General features: G+C 42.9%; 1 long non-coding RNA gene across 3 annotated transcripts in view; it reads left to right on the top strand.

The window, feature by feature from the left end:
- LOC138800352 (uncharacterized) overlaps positions 1-22,526 on the top strand; it is a 108,967-nt gene that overhangs the window by 5,971 nt on the left and 80,470 nt on the right. The window contains exons 3-5 of one of the 3 annotated variants that reach the window (XR_011364442.1): positions 9,382-9,430; positions 16,910-17,113; positions 18,843-18,958. The exons of 1 other annotated variant lie outside the window; for it this stretch is intronic. This is a non-coding gene — a long non-coding RNA (uncharacterized lncRNA). Of the gene's footprint in view, positions 1-9,381; positions 9,431-16,909; positions 17,114-18,842; positions 18,959-22,526 lie in introns of those variants that run through there. One more of the 3 variants, XR_011364443.1, reaches the window with a different exon arrangement.

The following is a 22,526-nucleotide window of genomic DNA, read 5'->3' on the forward strand; positions in this document are numbered from 1 at the left end:
CTACTCCCAGTGTTTGAAGCTACTCCTACGGAGGGGGAACTACCTCTGCTGAGATAAGCGTAGCGTTTATCGGATCACAAGCATTAATACAGCTTCTCCTGCCCACTGAAATAAATTGGTACTAGCAGCGCTATCATTTCTTTATGGGATATATGTTGTGATTATTACAGCTACCTGGAATTGTTATTAAGGGAAGTATAGGGATATACACGCACAAGTATGGGAAGAGTACGTAGAATATCATTATACAGGTGTGCAGCTGTGATAAGAAATGTAGAGTGTGTTGTCAACTACATTACCAATTGGGAAGGCTTCTAGAACATTTAGAAATATTATGTGATATACAGCTAGCGAGTTGGTTAGGCTAGGACCAGAACTTTGTTAATACTATGAGGAATTTCTTCTCTTTTCTGTAGTGTGCACATACTCTTTGAGGCTGCGTACACACTACGTATATTTCAGTCAGTATATGTATATTTCAGTCAGTATTACAACCAAAACCAGGAGTGGATTAAAAACACAGAAAGGATCTGTTCACACAATGTTGAAATTAAGTGGATGGCCGACCGTTTAACGGCAAATATTTGCTGTTATTTTAGAACAACGGCTGTTATATTGAAATAATGGCCGTTATTTACTGTTATATGGCGGCCATCCACTCAATTTCATCATTGTATGATCAGATCCTTTCTGTGTTTTTAATCCACTCCTGGTTTTGGTTGCAATACTGACTGAAATATACGTAGTGTGAACATAGTAAGAGTACGTTCACACGTATCGGATCCGCAGTGGATTTTCTGCTGCGGATCTGCAGTGAATCCGCAGCAGATTTCATCTAAATAACTGAACACAGCATCAAATCTGCAACATCAAATCTGCTGCAGATCTGCTGTGGATCCTGTATGTGTGAACGTACCATTAGGGTATAAACCCACACACCGTATATGCAGCGTATTTACTGCTGCGATACGCAGCAAATACGCAGCAGATTAGATCTAAATAACTGAACACAGCATCAAATCTGCACCATCAAATAAATAAATAATTAAAAAAAAACGCATAGGGTCCCCCCTATTTTTATAACCAGCCGGGTTAAAAACCAAACGACAGCAGCCTGGTAACACCAGGGTGGGAAGAGCCATTGGTTTAGGCCCTCCCCAGCCTAAATCTTACCAGCCTGCTGCCGCCCGGTCCAGGAGCGCCAATTTTGACGCTCCGGGACCACTGGCACCCGGCTCTTCCCAGTACCCCTGGTGGCATTGGGTACTGGGGTAATAATAGGGGGTTAGTGTTAGCCATTTTATACCGGCTAACACTAGGCCCCGACTTAGTAATGGATTCTGTCTATTAGACGGCTTCCACTACTAAGTCTATAAAGTAAAGAAATAAAGACAAGACACAAGTTAAATTTTTTTTTTATTCAAATAAAAACACCCCCACACCACTCATTGACCATTTTGTTAAAAAAAAACATTAAAAAAACGCTGGTCATCGACGTAGTCCACGGAATCCGACGTAATCCACAGGATACCGATATCTGAAAAACAAAAAGGGAGAAACACACAAAAAACACACAAACAGGAGCACAACACCCATCATTGTGAGCGGTGTTGTGCACCTTACAGTATGCAGCATCTTTACAGATCGCTGCTTACAGTCTGGCCCCCAAGGGGTTAAGGGAGGATGTATTGCATCCCCCTTAACCCCTTGGGGGCCAGACTGATGTCAGACTGCACCCATCCCAGCAAGGAAGGGGTTAACTGACCCCCCCTTCCTTGCTGGGAGGGGTGCAGTGCTGGGGAGGGGGTGGGGAGAGCTGTATACTCACCCCGATGTGTCCTCTTCGCTGGTCCGCAGCACAATGAAGTCACTGTGCTGCGGACCTGCTAATTATACGTGCGCTCAGCCAATCAGCCAATCAGCTGAGCGCACATATAACTCTAAATGTTTCTTCTAATAATGCTATTGTGATAACATAATTAGAAGAAACATTTGATGTTTTCATTAAAGTAAAGTGATGATTAGTACAGAATGCTCTTTTGCCGGCAATATGAATTAACGGCTTATGGAGCTTCCTGTACTAATTAATATTTAATTAATAAAACACATTTTCGATGAAATAAATTCAGTTTCGTTGGTCAATAATTTAATTCTAACGAATCCATCATTGTGCAATTAAATATACTGTCAAAAAATAAATATATATATAAATATACATTTATTTATATATATATTTATTTTAACAGTATATTTAATTGCAAAATGATGGATTAGTTTAAATTTAATTATTGAACAACGAAAGGGACTTTATTACAACGAAAATGTGTTTTATTATTTTAATAGATTAACCATGAGAGACATCGGCTATAGTGCAGAGGATCGCAAACCCCGGTAATAGCGAGTCATGTAAACTGTGTTCCCTGCTTTCCCAGATGCATCCAGAGGTGTTTGCATCACTTTCTTAAGATTTTATTTGTTATTTTTAGTTGAACCAGATTTCAAAGTAAATGACCGAATGTTTTGAGCCGCATGTCTATTTTTTCCCACGGCCGGAGTTTCATCCGCACATTTACAGCCGCATAAAAAATACAGCCGCACAGTTACATAGTGTGAACCTAGCCTTAAAGAGTATTTTCAGCTACCAAACGTACCTCTCTTCATGGTCCTGGTCTGCTTTTAGTTCCTTCTTTTGGTGAAGAGTGCGCACCTCCACAGCCGTACTGTGCTCCTCTGTTCTTTAGAGCAGACATGCAGATCACAGAACAATGTATAATGGCTGAACATTCTGGCTTCATGAAACATCCCTCATACAAATGAAATTAAAATAATTGCAGTTAATAATTTATGCATTTTACCAGATTAAGTAGAGGAAATAAACTATAGAACCACTCAATGGTGGGGAACAAAATTTTAAAGAAAAAAAAATCCTATTTATAAGGAGAGACCTGAATGCTTTGAGGCCCAGATTTATGATGTTACAACATTCTCGGGTGCGGTCAACAGATCAGCTTTTTAGGATGGAACCTTATCATGGACTGAGGATGCATTCACACGGAACACGGATGTGGAAGGCCGCATGGGCAGCATCTCTGGTATGATCAGTGGCGGAACTACCGCCATAGCAACCGTAGCGGTTGCTATGGGGCCCGCCACATCAAGGGGCCCGGGCCCGGCCAGCTGGTCCTCTGTCTGCAGCCTGCATCTAAACTTAGGATGGGGCCCGGCCGTATCTCTATGTTGCCGCCTCCAATCTCCTGACAATGCTTCCTGCTTTCTCCAGGAAGCACTTACATGGGTCGCCACCGCACTGTCTCCGCCCCCACGGAAGTGTACACAGGTCCCCTCTGCTCTGCCGTACACTTACGGTGGGGGAGGGGGCGGATCCATAGTCCGAGGCAGGCCAGGCAGGACGGGAAGCACCTGACTTGGCCACCGATTTATCCCTGCTGCCTGAATAGCTGCTTTGTCACAGCGCAGCAGCAGCAGCAGCTATATCAGGTTAGGCTAACTTCTAATAGCAAGCAAAGTTGGTGAGGAAGCTGCTGGGGGCTGGGCTGGAGCTGCAGGGGATGATAATGATGATGATGATGATGATGATAAGCCTGGCCTGTCAGCTGCTGCGCGGAGCATCCTGTGAGGTTGGATGACCTCTGACCCGTAGCCCTCTTCTGCCGGGACCTCGGAGAGACAGTGAGTGACAGCTCCCTCCTCCTCCTGTAAGTGTACACTGATAAGATGTGTGTGTGTGTGTGTGTGTGTGTGTGGTTTTTATTTGTACAGGAGCTGTGACATTATAGGACTACGACTCCCAATGTGATCTGTCTGTGTCCCCCTCTCCCGAAAGACAAAGACAGATCACACTGGGAGTTGTAGTCCTACACTGTCTATAGAAATTGTCCCATTTTACCTTGCAGTGCCAGACTGGATACATATATACTGTATATGTATACATGCAGTGCCAGACTGGATACGTATATACTGTATATGTATACATGCAGTGCCAGACTGGATACGTATATACTGTATATGTATACATTCAGTGCCAGACTGGATACGTATATATATATGTATACATTCAGTGCCAGACTGGATACGTATATATATATGTATACATTCAGTGCCAGACTGGATACGTATATATATATGTATACATTCAGTGCCAGACTGGATACGTATATATATATGTATACATGGAGTGCCAGACTGGATACGTATATATATGTATACATGCAGTGCCAGACTGGATACGTATATACTGTATATGTATACATGCAGTGCCAGACTGGATACATATATATGTGTATACATGCAGTGCCAGACTGGATACGTATATACTGGATACATATATACTGTATATGTATACATGCAGTGCCAGACTGGATACGTATATACTGTATATGTATACATGCAGTGCCAGACTGGATACGTATATACTGTATATGTATACATTCAGTGCCAGACTGGATACGTATATATATATGTATACATTCAGTGCCAGACTGGATACGTATATATATATGTATACATTCAGTGCCAGACTGGATACGTATATATATATGTATACATTCAGTGCCAGACTGGATACGTATATATATATGTATACATGGAGTGCCAGACTGGATACGTATATATATGTATACATGCAGTGCCAGACTGGATACGTATATACTGTATATGTATACATGCAGTGCCAGACTGGATACATATATATGTGTATACATGCAGTGCCAGACTGGATACGTATATACTGTATACGTATACATGCAGTGCCAGACTGGATACGTATATATATGTATACATGCAGTGCCAGACTGGATACGTATATACTGTATATGTATACATGCAGTGCCAGACTGGATACGTATATATGTGTATACATGCAGTGCCAGACTGGATACGTATATACTGTATATGTATACATGCAGTGCCAGACTGGATACGTATATATGTGTATACATGCAGTGCCAGACTGGATACGTCTGTATATGTATACATGCAGTGCCAGACTGGATACGTATATATATGTATACATGCAGTGCCAGACTGGATACGTATATAATGTATATGTATACATGCAGTGCCAGACTGGATACGTATATATATGTATACATGCAGTGCCAGACTGGATAAGTATATATATGTATACATGCAGTGCCAGACTGGATACGTATATATATGTATACATGCAGTGCCAGACTGGATACGTATACACTGTATATGTATACATGCAGTGCCAGACTGGATACGTATATATATGTATACATGCAGTGCAAGACTGGATACGTATATACTGTATATGTATACATGCAGTGCCAGACTGGATATGTATATACTGTGTATGTATACATGCAGTGCCAGACTGGATACGTATATATATATATATGTATACATGCAGTGCCAGACTGGATACGTATATATATGTATACATGCAGTGCCAGACTGGATACGTATATATATGTATACATGCAGTGCCAGACTGGATACGTATATACTGTATATGTATACATGCAGTGCCAGACTGGATACGTATATATGTGTATACTTGCAGTGCCAGACTGGATACGTATATACTGTATATGTATACATGCAGTGCCAGACTGGATACGTATATATGTGTATACATGCAGTGCCAGACTGGATACGTATATACTGTATATGTATACATGCAGTGCCAGACTGGATACGTATATATGTGTATACATGCAGTGCCAGACTGGATACGTCTGTATATGTATACATGCAGTGCCAGACTGGATACGTATATATATATATATATATATATATATATATATATATATATATATGTATACATGCAGTTCCAGACTGGATACGTATATATATGTATACATGCAGTGCCAGACTGGATACGTATATATATATGTATACATGCAGTGCCAGACTGGATACGTATATATATATGTATACATGCAGTGCCAGACTGGATACTTATATATATGTATACATGCAGTGCCAGACTGGATACTTATATATATGTTTACATGCAGCGCCAGACTGGATACGAATATATATGTATACATGCAGTGCCAGACTGGATACGTATATATATGTATACATGCAGTGCCAGACTGGATACGTATATATACTGTATGTATACATGCAGTGCCAGACAGTGTGTGTGTGTATGTGTATATATATAGTGCCAGACTGGAGATATATACAGTACATGCAGTGGCAGGCAGGTCTGGTATGGCAGTGATATACAGTCACAGTATGGCAGTATTGGTCAGGTCTGATATGGCGGTGTTCTACAGTCACAGTATTGTTCAGATCTGGTGTGGCTGTATGCTTTAAATGTGCATTGTCTGAAGCTGTTGCCTACCAATCCTGTGACAAGAATCGCTACAGACAATATGCAGATCGTGTAAGCAGTTAAAAACCATGTAGAAAAAAATTCAGACACTGCATGTGGCCGAAACCACGCGTCCATTTTCCCCCCAGCAGCCGGGAGGGGGGCCCCATTGGAAGGTTTGCTATGGGGCCCAGCCATCTCTAGTTACGCCCCTGGGTATGATGCTGGGAGTGGGGCAACTGTACGACTATGTGCCATGCTGTAATGACAGAGCTGCGCGGCTGCTTCATTACATTGCACCACATATTTAGTTTAGTTTAAAGCGGCACTATCAGCAGGTTCAGGCCAGTGAACCTGCTGATATGTCTCAGACGATATTTACCTCATGAGTCCAGAGCTGTAAGTTATATTTCCGCTAATTGCTCATATGCTAATGAGCGGTCCCGGAGCATTTTGGGCATTCCCCATGCTCCTCGAGCACCCGCTCGGCCGCCCTAGCCTGCCTCCTCCCAGCCCGCCCCACTTTGCATATTCATATATGCAGGGCGGTCTTGGCATTTCTGGGGCCCCAAGCGAAGTTATGTCTGTTCCGAACAAGTATATTTGTGTTATATTATGCACGCGTTACAATACACGTTTTTTTGTCTGTCCCTCTTTTAGATGGTTTATAATAATAGTGCTGCCATAGTCACAGTGGGGTGGGGGGGCCCAAGCTTGGTGAACAGCCCGGGGCCTATGGTAAAGTTAATCCGCCCCTGATCCTGTATCATAAATGATGGGGAAATGGGATTTATATATTTTTCTTCATGTATCATCATGTTTCTTCTGGTCTCATGCAGGTTGTTGATCCATCAGTGAATATCACTTTCATCCAATCCTCCACATTCTGTCCTTGCCCCTCTTTGGTCCCTGTATTGTCTTTTCCTGTTTGGTGTTTTGTTGTGCATTTTCTATTTTCAAGACAAATTGCTTTGAGTTCTCTTCGATGTCTTCCTTAGTCTGCCTGCATATTTTCCTTTTCTGACCTTCTCATTTGATTTATACTAGCACCATATTGTACGCACAGCTAACTAGCAAAATCCAGCTGTGGATCCGCAGCTGTAATTTTCAATGAAAATCCATACTCGCAGCAAGATTGTCATCCCCCCTAAACCCCCTACAGCCCAGTACATACATTACTGAGTCCGGGCTCTGGCTTGCTTTGGGGATTCCCGGCGTCTGAACGTCCTGCTCAGCCAATCAGTGCACTGCGGCGGGGCAGTGGCTAAGTGCCGGGAGAGGCCGGGAACCCCCAAAGCAAGCCGGAACGTGGACCTGGTAATTTATATACCGGGCCGCGGGGTGTTAAGGGGGCTAACTTAAACATACTCGCAGCAGGATGACAATCCCACTGCGAGTATGGATTCTTATTGAAAATTACAGCTTAGGCCTTATGCACACGTTCAGTATTTTTTTCTGGTCCTGAAACAACCCGTGAGAAATTGCGGATTGGACATCCGTATTCCATCCGTATTCCATCCGTATTCCATCCGTATTTCCGTAATTCCATTTTTTTACTACTCAATGCACTCAATGCTTTTCAATGCACTTCATCCGGATTTTTTTGCGGAAATACGGATGCCAACATGTTACAATCCGTAAACAATCCGTAACCAATTGATTTCAATGAGAGGATCCGCAAAAAAAAATGGGTCCGCACCCGGTCCGCACTAGGACATGTCCTTTTTTTTTTACGGATTGATTTTCATCCATTTCTGCTACTGATCGTGTGAATAGCCCAATAGACTTCAATGTGCACTAACTCGGATCCGGAAATACGGATCCGTAAATTACGGAACGTGTGAATAAGGCCTAAGGATCCACTACTGATTTCGATGCACATTTGCGGATCCATTGTGTGTGAATGTAGCCTAAAGGAGATTCTAAACTCTCTTGTTGGAGCCCTGTCCTGTTCAGTGAGCCACGTCCACAGCTCAGCAAGGTCTAAGCACTTACCCTTTTTAGCTGCAGACTAATTTGCATTTTTAAACTTGGGCCAATATTTGTTAGAAAAAATGCAAATGACAAGATAATTCCATTTTCTCTCCACTTGATGCAGAAAAACATGTCATTAATTAAAATAATTTACTTTCATTAGTTTAAGGGATGCTTGATGAAGCCAGACTGTTCAGCTATTAACCCTGTTCTGTCTGTGGATCCTCTGTGGACCCCACAAAGAGGTGCGGATATCTGCAGCAGGGAACTCCCAGATCACCGTCCATGTGCTGAAACTGATATAGTTGTTGCATGATACAGAACTACATAGTCATCATCTTTTGTGTTTAGCTGCTCCCCATTGAGATGAACTGGTAATTTCCAGAATCCCTGGGGACTTGGCTTGCAGCAGCGCCTGCTAGAAAACCCACTAAATTTTGGCTGATGTATATTTATAACAAACAACACACACTTTATAGAAAATTCTAAAACTCAGCAAGTTTTTAATTTTAAATCATGGATAATAATACCACACAAATGAATAAATACATTTGCGTTTGTTTGTTTTTTTACTATTTGTTACATGCCTAACAGGTTTACTGGGGAGGTATTTTTGGCCAATCTATTGCCTGGGCATACAACAATGCTCAGGAGTGTAAGAGCGCCATATGCAATTTGAGGCTCTTGAAAAAAAAGACCAACCCCGGAATTCTCCTTTAAGTATATTTTGCGGGTCAGTATGATTATAGCAATATGCACTAGTAGTATGCAAAATACACAAGCCAGGAGATATAAGAATGACAGGCACTGCAGGGTAGGCACTGCTGTATAGCCTATTGAGCAGCAGCATTGGATACTAAATGAGAGCAATGGTTGGTGTCTTCCTGTGGTGACTGACCCACCAGCCATCCTCACAGTGAGGTTAGTGGCCATGGGAATCCTGCATGGAAGCCTGGGCAGGTCAATATTTTACAATGGTTATATGTCAGCACATTCTGAGTGCCATAACCCTTTTGTTTATCCATCACTGGAGCTGTATGAGGCCTTTATGTATTGAGTACATAATCACTTTTTATTTTATTTTAATTTTTTTGTAGGAGAGATGAGCAAAGAACAGCAATTTTTAAAGGGGAACTCCAGGTAGAGGTATCTATCCCATTTTTGAAACTACCAAAAATCCATTTGTTTGGGGGGGGTTGTTCTGTTTTGTGTTTCTGCACTTCCTAGTTGAGCAGTTATACACAGTACTACAGGTTCCAGAATGCAATGCTTTACCTCAGCTGTTCATCACAGTCCCCCACCCTGCCTATACCCCGCCCAAATCTGTTGCAGAACATCTAGGCTGTGTTCACACATTGCAGTTTCATTGTGCTACTGAATTATTTGCAGTACTTTATCATTTCATTATAGTCCCACCCACACAGCACCCTGTATTCTCTATCTGTAACGCTGATATTGGAATAAAAAAACTTTTTAAATTTAATTAAAAAATTTTTCTTTTAATCTCCACACACATATTATGATCAAGCATATTTTTATCTTTTATGCCTTGTTTTTTCTCCAGGGGGATTGGCAGTGCCGGCTCTGATCCTCTCTGCCGTTTAGCTTCATTTAATTGTGTTACTGCATCGTTTTTGTGAAGATGCTGCAGTACTGCAATGACACTCCAACATGTGTGAACACAGCCCTAATTTCACAGCAGTTTTCCACAATCAGTGACATTACAGCAGCGGCTTCTGGCCGGTCAGAGATGGTGAATCACTGGATTGGGGGATTGGGGGATCCAGCCAAGCCTCCTGTGACACATGCCCTGCAGTGGGAGAACAGTATGAGCAGGAGACAATGTGGATTGGCACAGAGGCCATTTTTCTTTACTTCTTGGATTTTAACAGATACAAGTGTGGCAGAACCGTACAGATATGGTAATACATTGTATGGACACATCTATATACTTTGTACTTTTAGTGGAAAAAAAGTTTTCCTTATCTGGAGTTCCCCTTTAAGATGGCGTAAAGGTAGGCCTCCTGCACACATACATTTTGATTTTGCATTTTATAAAACAGTGGATTGTCTATAGTTGAGGAAAACTATTGTCAAAAAAATGTAACTAAAGAGAGATAGTCTAAGGGGGGACATTTATTAAACCCGCCGTTTTCTGCACCGGACTTAAAAATGTCCCCGCAGCTCCAACGGTACGGAGATTTATGTAGAGGCGAACTGCCTCTACATAAATCCTGTGCGCCATTGCGCACAGCAGGAAGCCTACACCAGCTCAGGGCTGGAGTAGGTTTCCTGCTTTTTTCTACGCCAAAAGATTGATGAATGAAGCGGACCTTGAGTCTGTGCCCCCCTCCCCGCCCACTCCACACCGCCTCCCTGGCGTACCGGTCGGAATAATTTATTCACAAAACGGCCATTTGCGAATAAATTTAATCGCATCAGGCCCATTTCCGACAAAAAATACGCATTTTCCCGTTGATACTTCTCCCCCAAAATGTGCAAAATTCTTTTCTCATGAATTGCAGGAAAACCGGCCCCGGAGGCAGTAAAGCGGTCCCAAACAGTCATGTCTCCTCTACCCTGCTTCTTGTTTGGGATGGATTGTTGGCATAGGGGTGCAATTTCCTTTCCAGAAGCACTGTTAAACATGTAGGTGGTCTCAGACAAACTCAAAGGTGTATTCCCATCTGGAGATGTTATGTCCTCTCCACAGTATCCACAGGATAGGGAATAACTAAGAGATTGCAGAGAGTCTGACTGCTGGGGCCATTCCGTGATTTTGAGAACGAGGACCCCACAATTCAAGCTGAATGAAGCTGCCAGCCACGCATGCACGCCACCGCTCCATTCATTCTCTATGGAGCCACCGAAGGGAATCAAAAACTGCATTTGGCTATTTTGGTGGCTCCACAGAGAATGAATGAAGCAGTGGCACGCATGCGTGCCTGGCAGCTTCATTCAGCTGGAAGTATAAGAGTCCTGGTTCTTTAGATCAAAATCTCAATCATGATCTAGATATTGTGGATAGGGCCTTACTTTTCCATATGGAAATACCACTTTAAATTAATTAATTTTATCTACCCACAACCACAATTAACCACAATTAGGGAAAGAAATTTATCATTTACTTCAGTTACAAAATCAACTGAACATTGCACAAGGTTTTATGACTTGTGGCTGTTATACACATGCATGCCACTTTTGAATTTCAGAGATATCCTTCTGAATAACATAGACAATAAGTAGTCTTCTCCATTATAAGCATGAGCCCAAAAGTCCTGGATATTCAAGAGAAGCAGAAAACTCACCAGCAGCTGCTGATTGACAGTTATCAATCCATGCTGTGTAAAGGCAGCTGTCAATCAGCAGCTGTGTGTGTGTGTGTGGGGGGGGGGGGTGCAGCAAGAATCCAATTCTCCTGCATATTAGGAGAACAGCTGAACAAAATGATTTAGGTAATACACTGATTAGTCCTGGATATTCGTAAGAAGCAAACTGCCGTTAGCTGCTGATTGGCAGTTATCTTTCCATGCTGTGTATAGGCAGTCACCTGTCAATCAGCAGCTGGAGGGCGGGAGTAGGGGTGCGGCAAGAATCCCATTCTCCTGCATATTAGGAGAACGGCTGAACAAAATGATGTAAGTAATACACTGATCTGTTCAGCATTTCTGTCACTAGTTTATGCTGCCCTCACTTAAGGCGACATAAACCTAGTGACAGATTTCCTTTAAACCAGCGTGTGAAATGCTGTTCTTAGTAAATTTCCCTCTTCGCCCCCAGAGTTACACAGCTCCCACTGAGCTGTCACGTCATATAATAATGAATGTTGGTCAATGTAACTATTTACAGTACATTCCTATAATTCTGTATTCTTGTACACAGTAACATACAGTACACATAGCTGCAGCTTCTCTAATATGCAATTCTTTGGATTTTAGTTCTTTTTAGGGATAAGGCCTAGTTGTTATTAGCATGTAATTCATGTAATACATACATAGATTTATCAATCTGTCTTAAACAAAAACACAGGCAACCACCAAGCACAGCTCATTCTGAGAATGCAAAGCCTAGTTGGAATAGCCATAGCTGTACTGTTATTGCGATTTCAAAATTCACCAGTGGGTGGCAGTCAAAGACAAGATGTGTACAGAGAACACAAAGGCTGCTTCAAGCCTCTGAACTGTGGTTTGTAAGAATAAATGTTATATAGAAATGGTAGATTTTATGTATAGACTAGAGATTAGCAGAAGAGTTGTGTTTTAGAAAAACAATGGAATTTACATATGTAAAGATTTTGCTAATTTAGTTATTAGTATGAGGCTATGTTCACACATAAACACACATAAACACACATAAACACACGTAAACACTACCATAAACAACCATTAACACTACCTACAACCTGAATTTATGATCATGATCATCAATTACTAACGTAGGGTACCATTAAACAACGGACATTTGTGCGGAATGGCGTTGTATGTACAGTGTGTGAACATAGCCTTAATGTTGCACAGATTCAATATGTAGACTATTAAAAGTTAATTTCAATGGGTTGTTAGGTTTAGAAAATTAATTTCGTGTAGGACTCAATGCCCAATCATTTTAATGCACATAATGTAATGCTTGGTGTCTCCTGTTGAGGCGCTGTAGGGTAGTGCACACTTGCTGCTGAGTTCCTCCACAAACTGTTGATTGCTTTGAGTCCCAGCTATACTCCATGATCTACCTGTTTTTAGGGCTACCATTTTAAGAAAATAAAATTGCAAAAAGTTGATCACCCAATTTACAATTGTGATATTGCAATTATTTGTTTTATTGTTCATACATGCCCATGCTCTTTCATCTATTAAAGGTGGCAATCCTTTTTTTTTAACATTTTAATAAAATAATTTAAGATGATCACATTACTTATTATTAGAGAACTGACAGGTTATACTATTAGGAAGTTAGTCTGATATAGCACAACAATAACAGGAGTCTGAAGCAGACAATCCCCTCCCCTCCCCCCCCCACGATTAGGTTTTATGTAAAGTATCTATAGGCTTGTCCTGTACATTAAGGGCAGCAGAGCAAGGTTTGTTATTGTAGCAGATTGATCACATTTGTTATGGTATGACCTGTTATCTTGTATTCCATGACTATGCAATTATCTGCTCCTCTTGTTACCTGAGATTCCTAGCAATTTGCAGCATGTGTGGGAAACCTGGCAGCAAGTGTTCATATTCACTACAGCACCCCTACAGGAGGCACAAAGCATTACATGGTCCTCATTGAAGTTAACACCCTCCATGCAATGTTCAAATAAGTTAGCACCAGAAGTGAGTGAATTTACAGTAATAACAGAGAAAATCACTTTGTTATTTTTGAAATCTGATCATCAGTCTGCTGCCTCCAAACTCAGTGCCACTGCGTGCAACACCTCCCCAGCACCTGGGGATGAGCGGCACTGAGTTAAAAGGCAGCAGGCTGATGAGCAGATTTCCAAGATAATGATTTGCTTCATTACTGTAAATTCACTTTTCTCTAGTTAGGACAAGGATGGGGAACCTTCTGCACCCCAGCTGTTGCAAAACTGTTATTCCAATCATGCCTGGACAGCCAAAGCTAAATCAGACTATAAACAGCAATGTAACCCCTCTTAATTAAAGATGGGCCAAAGTAGTTTTAGAAGGGTTTGACCTAATCAGGGCAACATCTATAAGATTTTAAATGGTCTATTCAGTCTTTATGTGAGCGCCAACTTCACACCCACCTCGATCCCCCAGAGATTAGCTTACCTCTAACACTCAATAAACCTGGAATATTACCTTGGTTTTATGTGTGTCTGTGGCTGAAAGCATAGACATTTGGCGCCAAGAGACCCTGTGTATACAGTAAAATGTTCATGCCATAGCAAGTAGACTTTACTCAATACAAGCCTCACGGACTGACCATGTGTGTACTGCGTCCATTCAGTATTGATCTAGCTGCACACTGGGGAGGTAAAACACACTGCCGGTCTGTGAATTTACGAGACCAGCACAGAGGTCGGCCTGAAGTGACAGGGGTTTTAGAATGTAAAATGAGCCGTAGAATAAAGGTCATCATTGAAGGAGCACAGAGCAAAAACAGGATGCAAACAACTAATATCTTACTAAATTATTCAGATTTTTTTTCTCTTATTTGAGAAGATGGTGGTTTTCAGTGGTTATGGTTATCCTTGTTCAGATGCCCTTGTAGCCTTGTTGACTGATTAGATCAGAGGTCCACAACCTGTGGCTCTCCAGCTGCTGCAAAACTACTACTCCCATCGTGCCTGGATAGCCAAAGAGCCCTGGATTAGATAGTCGTTTGATGGAAAGATCCTTGGGCCTCTCGATTTAAACAAAACATTATCATTTTTTAATTATATAGTAGTAGAAAAACTTCCACAGACTCTTCTGCTTTTCAATAAAGCTTCATAAATTTTATTTCATCCTTTTAAAATTTGCCAATGCGTTTCGCACCTCAAAGGTCCTTAGGCATGGCTCTTAATAAATGCAAATCAGGTTATTCAATGTGAATATTCAGGGACTTAATCCGGCATTTTGTATGTTACCGTTGTCCTGTGTATGGCTTAGGTTTGCTGCAGCTTTTTTAAAATTATATTGAGTGCACTACCAAACATTGCCTATAGGCAAGGGTGGTGCTTACCTCTCCGCACTATGCTGTGATGTCTCTGGTGCCCCCACTGACAGCAGCTTTGCCACTTCCTAGACATACTAGTGTTGGCAATGACAGCCTGCTCAGCCAATCACTGGCTGCGGCTCTGTCCCATCCCAGTCACTGATTGGCGGAGCAGGCTGTCACTAGAGATGCGCCGACCATCGGACTTTTGGTCCGACGACATCTGCGCTCGATCATGATGCCTGTGATCCCGGGTGCACAGTTGTGATCCCGGAATTATGCGGCCAGGATATTCCAGGGAATTCCAGATCGATTCCCTGGAATATCCTGGCCCCATATTCCCAGGATTGCAACTATGCACCCGGGATCACAGGCAATCGATCGAGCGAACTGCTTTCGAACTAAAAGTCCGAAAGGTTCGCTCATCTCTAGCTGTCACTGCCAAGATGAGTCCGTCTTTGAAATGGCAGAGCTGCTGTCAGTGGGGGACACCAGAGATGCGGCAGCAGTACACTGGGGCAGTATGGAGAAATAAGATGTTTGTTATGTTTTCTAATAGGGCAGCAACATATAAAAAGTTTGCTACCACCAGAGCACTGTCAGCTGGTAACGATCCCAGTCTGCTTATATGACTACATAGCTATGTAAGCTGTAAGGCTATTCATACCTATATGGTAGTTGTTGGAGGCTGCAATTATGCCCAAAATTGCCTTTTATTTCTGCTCTGAAGTGTCATAGAGGCGGGGCCAGGACCCTGAAGTGCACTCTGTCACAGCTCCACGACACCTCAGAATTGTAGGTTATTGCCGTCTCAGACACCTACAATAAAAGTTTGGATATTCTTACCGCTCATACACCTATGTAGCTATGTAAATGCAAGGTTAAAAGAGGTTGAAGTGGTGAATGTGTCCTGTTTTAAAAGGAATGTTCCTTTTTTAAACTAAGGCGGATGTAGGCTGGTTGCTGGCCGTTCCTCTTTACTAACAAATTAAAATATATTAAAGGACAAGTGCCATGAAAAACTTTTTCCCAGTAATTGAAGCACATTACAAAGTTATATAACTCTGTAATGTGCTTCAATCACCTATCTGCCTCCCTTCCCTGTCTTTTCCCCCCTCAATCCCCCACCAGGAAGTGTCCTGACTCACACAGACCTGATTACTGTGTCACCAGGCAGCTCCTTCTTGTGAGGATGAGTCATCAGCAGGAGGGCTGCTCTAGGTCCTGTTACACCAGCCTCCCCTCCCCCTCCTTGTCAGGTGACTCTGCTTGCTCAGCTTATCTTCTCTAGTGACGTGACTCCTTCACTGAGTCCAGGGCAGCAGGAGAGAGGGTATGAGGGGAGGGGGAGCTGCCTATGTGCCGGAGTCAGTCGGAGGGAAGATAAGCAAGTGAGATGTGACAAGTGATGGCTTGCAGTTGTTCAGCCAATCGGAGCTGACCAAGCTGAGTCACCTGACAAGGCAGGGGAGGGGGGAGGCTGGTGTAACAGGAGAAGGAGCTGAGAGAAGAGCTTGGTGACGGTGACGACAGTAATCAGGTCTGTGTGAGTCAGGACCCTTCCTGGTGGGGGGTGGAGGGGGGAAAAGACAGGGAAGGGAGGCAGATAGGTGATTGAAGCATATTACAGAGTTATATAACTTTGTAATGTGCTTCAATTACTGGGAAAAAGTATTTCATGGCACTTGTCCTTTAATATAAATTATAATTAGTGTTAAGCGGACGTGCTGAACTCTTCCGGTTCAGCAATGTCCTCCGAACCTGAACACTGGGCATTTGACTCCTGGCGGCTGGAGAAGTTGGATGCAGCCCAAGGGAGCCCTGCCGTGCGTTCAGGTTCGGACAACATTGCCTAATCCAAACAGTTAAGCACGTCCGTTCAACACTAATTATAATTTAAAAATTGACTGTCAGGAATTTTGGTTGTGGTGTGCGTCATTTAATTGGAAGAATGTTTTGCAATTCTCTTCATCACAGGTAATCGGCTGCAGGTGGCCCTGACACAGGTGTGAACAGAGTCTAAATTGGTGACATGAGATAAAATTAAAGTGATTATTAGGAGTCAATTGAAAAGTCAGAGTTGGTGATTTTGCAAGAGGCAGACAGCAGAGGGGGCTACAGTCCCACACCATGCATATAACAGGAGGCAGCTCAGATCTCACTACAGGGGCCGAGTCGGATGTAAGTTCTCTCTCGATAGTATCATACTTCCTCATGATACCGATTAGTGTTTTTTGCACTTTATTATATCATTACTCTGCACTTTCCGTTTCGCTGTTTTCTATTTAACATGGCGGAGATGGAGCAGAGATATGATAATTATATTAACAATCCTATTCTTCAAGAGCCATTGTGAGTTAATCAGCCTGGTAATGCAGACGATCCCTGGAAGAACTCAGTAGTGGGGTATAAGATTCCCCTTTCTTAGCGCATTATTATTTAGAGGGAAAAAAAGCAATAGGTTTTGAATTTCATTTGTGGCTTCAATAGTCACAACAGGATAAAGAACTCAGATGCTGCTTTAGATTATCACTCCGGTTCAGCTTCAGCGTGAGATCGCACAGAAATGATTCTTTGTGCAATAGAAAAGCAGAAAATTAAACCTTTGTCATTTATAGGTGCCATCTCCCATAGTTAGCAAAGAAAGGAAAGGGAAATAAAACTGCAGTGCGGCTGTCTTCCTTCAATAAATCTAATCAGATTGAGAGATTTACTCTTTACACACCAAAGTGGATGAATCGGTGGCGTCCAGGCCTTGATATGAATATTATCTGCTGATGGCCCAGACCGAACATGGCTGCCTGTTCTATAGGAGGAGATGCCGCTGACCTGTATGTGATAGGTATATGGGTAATATAGGCAATCTTGGTAGAAGGCTGGAAGGAGAGAAAGATGAAAATCAGTGACTATATTCACTATGTACTGGTCATATATCTCTATATAACATTATATATGTATATATATATATATGTTGTTCTACCTATAAGCAATGGCAACAGAGACTATAGGCCCAGTACCAGGGACATGTCTCTAGTTGGTTTTTGATGTTAAGTCTTCCATTAAAGGGAACCTGTCTCATTGAAAATTCTGCCTGCTCTTCCAGCATGATGATACAGAGCCGTGGATTGCTGAGTTCTCACTTTAAAGATCTCTATAAAGTTTATCAAAGTGTAATATCTATCTATCTATCTATCTATCTATCTATCTATCTATCTATCTATCTATCTATCTATCTATCTATCTATCTATATCCCAGAAGTATAGCAGTGTAGCAGCTTCAATAGCTCTTAGTGGCTTGTTAATCATGGACTAGATACATTTGTATATATTTTAATGTAGTCATATGCAGACATGAATAACGAAAAAGACCAATTTCTGTATATAGAATGCCTATTACTTAGCCCCTACTAAAGTGCAAGTGCTTACAAGTGCAATATAGGAAATGCAAAAGGAAAATAATTTAAAAAATGTACAAAATAAGAAGGGACAATAAGCAACTGGAAAATATATGAGAGGTCAGGGAGGTCCATGTCGGTGTCCACTACGCCCCACACATTCGTCTCTTGGGAGAATTTGGTTTCTAGGATTTCCTATATTGCACTTGTAAGCACTTGCCCTTTAGTTGGGGCTTAGCAATAGCCATTCTATATACAGGAATTGGTCTCTTTCATTATATATGTTGTCATGTCCTTGTTTACGTTCATGCCATATACCCGATCCCTTGTAGTAACATTGTTTAATCTGGTACTGTCAGTATGTATTGTTCATTTGATATTACACTCTGACAATATTACCATTGCCTATGACGCGTCCTTTTCTTTGTGTGATATGTATTGTATATGATATGTATTATATTGGGATATCAAAACAGATTTATAATAAAGATGTTTTTTTCTCTCTACCTTTGTAGATGCAGTATGTCTTTGTGTTTCTTCTGTTATTTGTGGAGTACGCCATGGCTGTCTCTATTATCGTGCCCTTGTGGTTGTCGCTGTTATGGCAGTGTCTATTTATGAAAAACTGTGAGCTTTGGTACATGTTGTTGTTAATCAAGATACATTTGTCTTTTATTTAGTTGTATGTCTTCTTCTTCCCTTATTATTTCGCTCTGTATGAGAATGCCATCTATTATTTCCACATGTAGAAGGTGTGGCTGAGCTGTCATGCTCCATGTCTTATCACAACTACTCCGCGGTGTTAACAGGTCCGGTGCGGCATTAGCTCTGCGATAACAATGAAAGGAACTATAATTGGGTCACTGTAATATGTAACCTTGTCCATGTTAAGTGCTGTAGGAAATGCATGGATAGAACTAATTGGTGATCCTGATCAGCGCCTATTTTCAAAGCCATCAGCTGATTTTCTAAGGCTATTAGTGTCACTGTATGAAGCCAAAGGAATGATTGCTAGCACAAGAATGGCCATGCCGAAATAATTATCAGAGGCTCCTTGGCTGACTTTTCTCTTTGCTGTATTATTGGTTTCAGCTGAGGCTCTATTGTCACGTTCAAACAAGAGCATAACATTCATCAGTCTGATGCAGCATGTGATCCACTTTAGCTCATGCCAATTTTTCCTCTCTGTCTGCCATCAATCTCTGTCCGTGTTTCTTTGTTCAGCAAAATATCATCACTGATGTTTGGTATTCCTATGGGAGTTTCAGTGGGCCGCTTTCCAAAGTCACAGGGATTTCTGCAGATGGGAAACAGACTTTTCTGTCCTAATGGTTTGAAATAACAAGAATGTGGACGACTTTGAGGTGTCCAAAACTAATAACAGGACGCTTCACCTATCCTGTGCCATTTATACCACTGTGGCAGATGAGCCATTGCTTCCCCAGGCACCACGATTCGGGAGAGACTGCTATGATGGAGCCTCTATATTTATGCTCCTGGTTATAGACATCAGGTATATAAGTATGACTAAGGATGTCTACCCATATTATATCAGTATTCTTTGCACCTACTTTGTCTATATATCATCAGGTTTAACCCCTTAGTGATCACCCTATTTAAGCCCTTAGTGATCAAGCAATTTTTTAATTTGTTCATCGACGCCCTCCAGTCATTTCACTGTTTTATGTTTGCTGACGTAGCCATACGAGGGCTTGTTTATTGCAGGACAAATGTTACTTTTTATTGCCGCCATTTGAGGATTTATGTCATTTATTGATCAACTTTTAATAACCCTTTTTGGGGGAATAATGGAAAAAATTTCATTTATTTTTGTAGTGGCTGGAGGATAGTGGATCCGCTAAGCTTGTAAAAACGAAACACTTGGGAGCAGAGTCTAAGGGGCTGCTGATCTTCACCAGAGCCCTCCGTAAGGCAGGATGGTCTACCCCTGGCACGACTTACTTGCGTAGGAAGCATGGAGAAGCAAAGTACAGTAACGTGAGACAAATGCGTAGCCGGGGACAGGCAGACAGGGCAGGTGTCAGGCAATAATGGAGTCGAGGGACTGTAGCAAGGGAACTGATACACTGTAATGGAAACGACAGGCAAGAAACATTTTCCCAGTAGGCTATGAGCACTTAAGATCCTGCAAAATGGACAGAAAGTGGCAGTCTAGGCAGTAAACAATAATTAGGGCACTAGCCCTTTAACCCCTTAACAACTTCGGGCGTAAACTTACGCCCTCGCGCCCTGGTACTTGGCGCATCAGGGCGTAAATTTACGCCCGATGTTTCCCCGATCGCTGCGTGTTCACACACAGCGGTCGGGGAAGATGGCCTGCTATAAATCATAGCAGGCCATCATAGCTTCTCGGCACGGGGGGTGGTTAACACCCCCCGTGCTTACGATCGCCGCTATAGGCTGATCAATTCAGATCAGCCAATAGCGGCGATCGGAACCTTTCCGGGTCATCGGCGACCCGATGACCCGGAAAAAAATGGCGGTCGGTGCTGTCCGAGGACGGCACCGACCGCCATTACTGTAAAAAGTAATGGTGATCGCCGTGCCACCGGCCCGATCGCCGTGAACGACCGGCCGGTACCGGACGGCCATTCACGGCGATCGGGCCGGTGGCACGGCGATCAGAGTCCCACAATATAGTAAATACCTGCCCTGGACCCCTCAGCTAGGTAGCCGAGGGGTCCAGAGCAGGTATTTGTACATTACTCACCTGTCCCGGGCTCCTGATCGGCGTCTTCCGGGTTCGCGGCGTCCTCGTCTTCGTTCGGGTCTTCGGCTTCTTCCGTGACGTCACGTTCGGCTTCTCTCGGCTATTTTCGGCTCCAGCGTCGGCTTTTTCCGTATTTTGCGCTCTGCTGCCCTCTAGCGGCTGATATGTGTAAAACACTTATCAGCAGCTACAGGGATGTTCAGGATGTAGAAATTTTATTTTTTTTTTTTTTTTCAAATTTTTGGAAACACCCTATCGCCGCTGAGTGTTGATCAGCATCGCACGAAAGTGCGCTGCTAATCAGCAACTCCTCCTTTTTGGCGTAGGGTGTTTTTTTTCTATATTCTACTGCCACAGTCTGCTAATAAGTGCCGCACATAAGTGCGGCATTTATCAGCAACTTCCTTGTTGGCGTAGGTTTTTTTTTTTATACTTACTGTAAAAAAACACGTAAAAAACACTACATTACACCACACTACATTGAATAAAGTTTGACACTACACCACTACATACCCCATATGCCAATCTCCGTATAAAGATGGCCCCCAGGGTGTTTTCGGCGTCAGAGGGATACGTTATTATTGCCTCCGACACCGAAACAGCCAGTGAGGATAAATTGGGGGGATCCTTCTTTCCTCCATTCATCCTCATCATCCTCATCATCCAGTGACGTGTCTGGGGGGTAGCGTAGCGTACGATGCCCCCCAGACACGTCTTTTCCGCAGTACCGTCCCAATAAGAGATGACGGTATGGCGTGAAATTCTACAAACTCTGTGAGAGTACCTCAGGGTACACTTACAGATTTAGAGTACGTGCACACTGCAGAATGGCGAAGGATAACCCTTTGTGCATTCCGCAGCTGGCACCCGCCGGCGGACTGATGCGGGCGCATGTCTCTACCCGTGTCATAGACTCCATTCTATGCACGGGCGGAATCCGTCGTCCGTCCAAAGAATGAACACGTTGGACGGAGAGCGGAATCCGCCTGTGCATAGAATGGAGTCTATGACACGGACGGAGACGTGCGCCTGCATCAGTCCGCCGGCGGGTGCCAGCTGCGGAATGCACGAAGGGTTATCTGTCGCGATTCCGCAGTGTGCACGTACCCTTAGAATGTATGAAGGAAGGGACACCCGAATCCAGCCCCAGATGCCCCCCCCCCATCCTCGGAGTTAGTGGGAAGATCGTCCGGGAACTGATCTTCCCACTGCTGGATAAAGGTTACCACCTGTACGGGGATAACTTTTATACCAGCGCCCCCTCTTCTGGTCCCTCGCTGCCCTGTAGATTGCGGCACGATCCGAACATATCAGAAGTAGTAATAGCGCCCTAATATTTAGCAGCCATGGAGCGGCCCCAGCGCTTCTGGATATGAAGGACCCCGTATCGCACCAGGACAACATTTTCCAGGTGACGTCCCCCACACTGGAGAACAGGAGACCCCAGAAGAAGTGCAGAGTGTGGCGT

Source organism: Dendropsophus ebraccatus, chromosome 9 (assembly GCF_027789765.1).
Source record: "Dendropsophus ebraccatus isolate aDenEbr1 chromosome 9, aDenEbr1.pat, whole genome shotgun sequence".
NCBI classification, from domain to species: Eukaryota; Metazoa; Chordata; class Amphibia; order Anura; family Hylidae; genus Dendropsophus; species Dendropsophus ebraccatus.